The sequence below is a fragment of the Macrobrachium nipponense genome, chromosome 4 (assembly GCF_015104395.2).
Source record: "Macrobrachium nipponense isolate FS-2020 chromosome 4, ASM1510439v2, whole genome shotgun sequence".
NCBI lineage: Eukaryota > Metazoa > Arthropoda > Malacostraca > Decapoda > Palaemonidae > Macrobrachium > Macrobrachium nipponense.
The window spans coordinates 132,119,653-132,125,652 of NC_061100.1; the positions used below are offsets into that span (position 1 = coordinate 132,119,653).

At 46.2% G+C, this 6,000-nt stretch overlaps 1 protein-coding gene across 3 annotated transcripts in view; it reads right to left on the reverse strand.

The window, feature by feature from the left end:
• The window catches only part of LOC135211181 (uncharacterized), a 138,796-nt gene that overhangs the window by 21,447 nt on the left and 111,349 nt on the right, over nucleotides 1–6,000 (reverse strand). The window lies entirely within an intron of this gene.

Below are 6,000 nucleotides of genomic sequence, written 5' to 3' on the forward strand. Positions count from 1 at the left end.
TGTGTCAGCACAATTTCCAGACATTCCACAAAAGAAAAAGCCTTCTCTTCAACCTGTCTGTGTGCACAACTGGTTTCCAGAGCAGCCCTTTGTGCACATCTGGTTTCCAGAGCAGCCCTAAGCCCTAGTAGCAAAAAAAGTCATGCTTTGTGTCTTTTAAACCATTTGCAGCAAGCAGTGGTAAGGAGTAGCATACAGTAGAAATGGGTTTGTACAAATTTCATGACGCCTAACATTCACTTGGAATGCTACAGACTTGGACAAAGCATTATAAATTCTTGAAATCACCTTTCTTAGCCAGAATAAAATACTGTTCTCCATGGCTTCTCATATAACCACGATGGTAGATAAAGAAGTGAGACCACTCTCAAAAGATTTGAATGGAAGAAAGCCTTGTTTATTACACAAACTGCAGCATATGTACAAATTTGTGAAGTATGTTTTTTACCTGGATTATCATAACTCAACATGCACAAAAAGCCAATCGCTAAAAAGCATTACTTAACCCTCTTACGCCGGAGCGGTAAATAAAAAAATGACTCCCGTATGCCGGAGGGGTTTGGGAGATAGCGCGGAAGCGGAAAAAATATTTTTTTCAAAAAATCACAGCGCGCTTAGTTTTCAAGATTAAGAGTTCATTTTTGGCTCCTTTTTTGTCATTGCTTGAAGTTTAGTATGCAACCATCAGAAATGAAAAAAATGATCATTATCATATATAAATAATGCGATATATGATAGCGCAAAAACGAAATTTCATATATAATTGTATTCAAATCGCGCTGTGCGCAAAACGGTTGAAGGTAACAAGTTACTTTTTTTTTCGTTGTAATGTACACTAAATTGCTATCATTTTGGTATATAACACATTGTAAAATGATAAAAGCAACACAGAGAAAATATTATCACAAAATGATGCATGAATTCGTAGCGCGCGGACGTAAAAAAATAATTTTTTTAAAAATTCACCATAAATCAAAATATTGTTATAGAGACTTGCAATTTGTTTCAAAATGAAGGTAAATGATGGAATATTACGATACTGTAAGAGTTTTAGCTTACAAATGCAGTTTTTGACCATTTCGGACGAGTTAAAGTTGACCAAATGTCAAATTTTTTTAAAAAAATTTTTTTATATGCAAATATAAAAAAAATGAGAAATGCTACAACCTTCAAATATTTTTTGTTATATTGTGCATGTTTTTGCGCACATTTTCATATATAAAACTCTAAAAAAAGCGTAATATGAAAAGGCACAAATATTAGGAGAATGTGACCTACGCATTTCGAAGATTCGCTGCCGAGAACCGGCGCGCGGACGGAATAAAAATATTTTTTTCAAATATTCACCATAATTCGAGATATTATTCTAGAGACTTGCAATTTGTTTTAAAGTGAAGATAAATGATTGAATATTACTAGACTGTAAGATTTTTATGTTACAAATGCGTTTTTCTACCATTTCGGTTGAGTCAAAGTTGACCGATCATAGTTTTTTTCCTACTTATCGTACTTTATATGCAAATATTTCAAAAATGAGAAATGCTACAACCTTCCAATATTTTTTGTTTTATTGTGCATGATTTTGCACACATTTTCATATATAAAACTCTAAAAAAAGCGTAATATGAAAAGGCACAAATATCAGGAGAATGTGACCTACGCATTTCGGAGATTTTCGGCCGAGAATCGGCGCGCGGAGAGGAGTAGGCCATCCCTCCCCCCCTTTTTTCTCGCTCCCGCCGTGTTTCGCCGAGACCTTCCTCCTCCCCTCCCCAGTTGCTCAGCCACCTCCCTTACGATACGAAGGAGCCTTCCGTCGCAGCCGGGGCACCTTTGGTTATAGGTTACTGGCTCCGCTAGCGGGCAGGGTGGGCTCTATGAGTGGTCGGTTGCTTGCCTACTATATCCTTATATCTCTCCCCCGCTACCGGAAGGGAGCTTATCCTTACCTACGCACTCTTCTAGTAGACGGGCGGAGAGAAGTTGTTTTATTTTTGTTATTTTAAGGATATTTACCCTAATTATAAGATATTTTACAATGAATTGTGTATTATTATTATTATTATTTTATCACCATCCCCGCCATTTTCCGTCGTGGTTTCCATTACCACCACTCCTAGTTGGTTGATTCTTGTGCTTCCGCCGTCGGCGGAGCCATGCCTATCTTCCAACCTGGTTACCACACGTATTTTGGCGGGGCTCTGGTTCTATCTAACCTTATCGCTCCGGCACCAGCGGAGCATATGTTAGGCTGTAAGTGTTTACTTGGTACTCATGTACTTTTTCACTTACAGGCTACCAACTGCCAGGTCCCAGCCTGTAATGCGACGCTCTATGACCCCTGTGGACATGACGAGTGCAGGTCCCACGCCCCTTGTGCCACGTCGTTCAACGAGTTGATCGTCTGGCACCCTGAAGCCTGCGCCATATGCTACGACCTAGTCGGTCAGCTGGGAGATGGGGTAAGTCCATTATAGACTTACTTATGTTTTTACTAACAACTTCTAGTCATAAGTTTGTTAACCCCGTTCCACAATTGGCAGCTAATCTCACCTTTCTTTCAGGCTAGCGGTGTGAGGGAAGTTGCCCTCGCCACCCTGAAAGCGTGGGTGGGCGGCTTTGGGAAAAACGCCGCCAAGGGCCAGCCCTACATCTTGGATAGGAAGCTGGCCATCCAGATCTTCCCCGCGGGCAAGTCGACGGGTTACGTCGACCCCTTGTCCGCTGCCCCACTGATAGCCTCCATTCAGCAAGAACTCCAGCAATCGTTTGGGGTCGTAGCCTCACAGGAGTCGGTTCCGGACGTCGCTGCCCTGGATCTTAACCTAGAGCCCATGGCGGTAGGTGGGGAGGATTTGTTGGTTGAGGTAGGTATGTCGGGCGCCCAAGGTCTTTCCTTGGGCGCTCCTGGATCTTCTCCTGTCCCCTCTTCTTCCGCTTCTTTCCAAGGCTTTGCGGGATCCCAGAGATCCCTATGCTATCTCCGCTCTCTCTGTACCTCCTAAGGAGAAAAGGGAAAGAGAGAACCGAAGACCTTGTCTAAGTCGACTTCTAGGAAGTCGTCTTCGTCTTCTTCGGCTAGGAAGTCGTCGACTTCCTATGCCGATGCGGTGAAGACAAAGCCGAGCTCTTCCCAATCGAAGAGCTCCAGAAGCAAGGCTTCGAAGGAGAAGGCTCGTGCTCCCACCGAGTCTCTGCCTTCTCCCGCCTCCGCTGCTTCCACTCCGGCTATGCCGGAAGGGGTAGCAAGCACCAGCACCTGTGATCCCTCTACTGTCTCAGCAGGGGTGATGGAACAGGTGGGCGTGCTAGTAGGCTCCCAAATCTCCGCACTGGGAACGCGGTTCGAGCAGATGTTTGCCCAATTGTCAAACAGTCTGTCTCAAACTGGACAGTCAATCCAGGATCTCTCTAATAGAATGAGAGAGAATGAGGACCGAGTAGCTGGGCTAGCTCAGGCTCCTCCCCCAGTCTCCCCTGCATCTAGCACGGGGATTCTCCAACTTCCACCTTATGACTCCTTGCCAGCTTTCTCTATGGAGAACCCATGGAGAGTAGCTGCATACGCTCCATTCAAGGACGGGATGATTTCTATTCCCGAGTGTGGAACTCGAAGGATTGAGGACTTCGAGTTCTACCCTCCGGGTCTGTCGCAGCCTTTCATCGGGTATGCTAGGCTGACGCCAACGGCTCTCACGAGAGAAGACAAAATCTCGAAGGAGTCAGTTCTTTACAGTAGAGATCACGCCCAGCGGGAATGGGTTCACTGCCTTGAGGACTGGGAGTGTACTAACACTAAACTCCAGGCCTATAAGAGCCCCTTCACTATTTTCGCGACGGAAGAGGAGGTCTCTCTTCCGTTCGCCACGAAATTGGTGGAGAAGTCTCTTCAGGCAGTCCTCAAGGATGAGCCCATTCCACAGTTGAGGGAGGCGGAGTCTACTTCTCCTCTCTTCCCTGCCTTCGGAGAATTGTGGGAAAACCTGCCAGCTACATTCACGCTGGGTAAACTCAAGCCGGACTGCGCCATGGACCAGTTCGGTGAGAAGTTACCTAGGCTGCCGGATTCCCTAATCCAAGCAGAGTTCGATGCGCGAACTAGGTTTGGCAGGTCCCTCAATTCCCTCATCATTACAGAAATGGCTGCTCTTTCCTACTCTACGGAACCGCTGTTCAAGATTCTGGCGAAATCTCAGTTTCAGACGGTTCTGACGGACGCTTTTGACTTCTTCCAGGCTAGGAGGAACTGCCGGAAGCATGTCCTACAAGAGTGCACAATCAGGCATGAACCTAATAGACTCTTGGCTGCAAGCATGTGGGGAGCGGATCTCTTCCCAGAGTCCGCAGTGAACGAGGTCCATCACGAAGCTGCTAGACTCAACCAGAGCCTTAGAGCTAGGTGGGGTATTTCCTCAAAGAGGAAACAGGAATCCGTTCCCACTGCTGGCAAGAAACCAAAGAAGGCTGGTAAGAGGTTCCAGCCTTATAAAAAACTCCAACAACAGCAGCAATATGTGCAGGCAGTCCCAGTTGCCCAACAGGGACAACCTTCCACCTCTAAACAGAACCAACCTTTCCTCCTGGTGCCCCAGCAATCTCAACCATCCACTTCCTACGCTATCTCGCCAGCCTTCAACCCCGCTTATGAGGCTCAAGGCTACTCTCAACCGAGAGGTAGGGCGAGAGGTTACTTTCGTCAGCGTGGCGCAGGAAGGGGCACGAGGAGTAGACAGTTCAGAGGAGGGCGTGGTGGCCATCCCGCCCATCAGCAATGAGGCTCCCCAGGTAGGAGGGAGGCTGTTCCTCTTCCGCCACAGGTGGGGGTTCAGCAATTGGGCACAGAGCATAGTGTCCAAAGGATTAGGCTGGAGTTGGATCAAAGATCCCCCTCCAATCAATCATTTCATCAGGTACCGTCAAAGGAATTGATAGATTACGCGGAAGAACTCCTTCAGAAAGGAGCTATTGCGAGAGTCAAACATCTAAAATTTCAAGGGCGCTTATTCAGCGTGCCAAAGAAAGGCTCAACAAAAAGAAGGGTAATCTTAGACTTGTCAAAGCTAAAACTCTTTCATTCGCTGCGACAAGTTCAAGATGCTTACCCTCTCGCAAGTAAGGACCTTACTTCCGCGTGGAGCCGTCACATGCTCCATCGATCTTACAGACGCATACTATCATATCCCTATAGCCAGGCACTTCCGCCCATTCCTAGGATTCAGGCTAGGAAATCAGACATTCTCATTCAAAGTGATGCCCTTCGGTCTGAATGTAGCCCCCAGGGTATTCACAAAGATAGCAGAAGTGGTTGTACAACAATTGAGAGCTCAGGGAATCATGGTAGCGGCATACCTCGACGATTGGTTGATCTGGGCACCAACAGTCGAGGAATGTCTCGAAGCTACCAAAAAGGTAGTTTACTTTCTGGAACATCTGGGGTTCCAGATAAACAAAACGAAATCCAGACTTACTCCGGAATCTGCGTTTTCAGTGGCTAGGAATCCAATGGGATTTGTCTTCCACAATCTATCAATTCCAGTGGCCAAACGGAAGGAAATAGCAAAGTCTGTCAGGCAATTCCTCAAATGCAAACAAACGTCAAGAAGAAACCAGGAGAGAATCCTAGGGTCTCTTCAGTTTGCTTCGGTAATAGATATCCTTCTGAAAGCAAGGCTGAAAGATATAATCGAATTTGGCGGTCAAAAGCAAACTCCAAATATCGAGACAAGTTGTCAGTAATTCCACAGATCCTTCGCAAACAACTACGGCCTTGGTCAAAAGTAAGAACTTAGCCAAGAAAGTACCCCTTCAATATCCCCTCCCAGTGCTAACATTCACACGGATGCATCCCTGTCCGGGTGGGGGGGATACTCTCAGTTCAAACAGGTTCAGGGGACTTGGTCAGTTCAATTTCGCCAGCTCCACATAAACGTGTTGGAAGCAATGGCAGTATTTCTTACTCTGAAGAGACTGCTTCCCCCGAAGAAGTCTCATCTAAGGCTA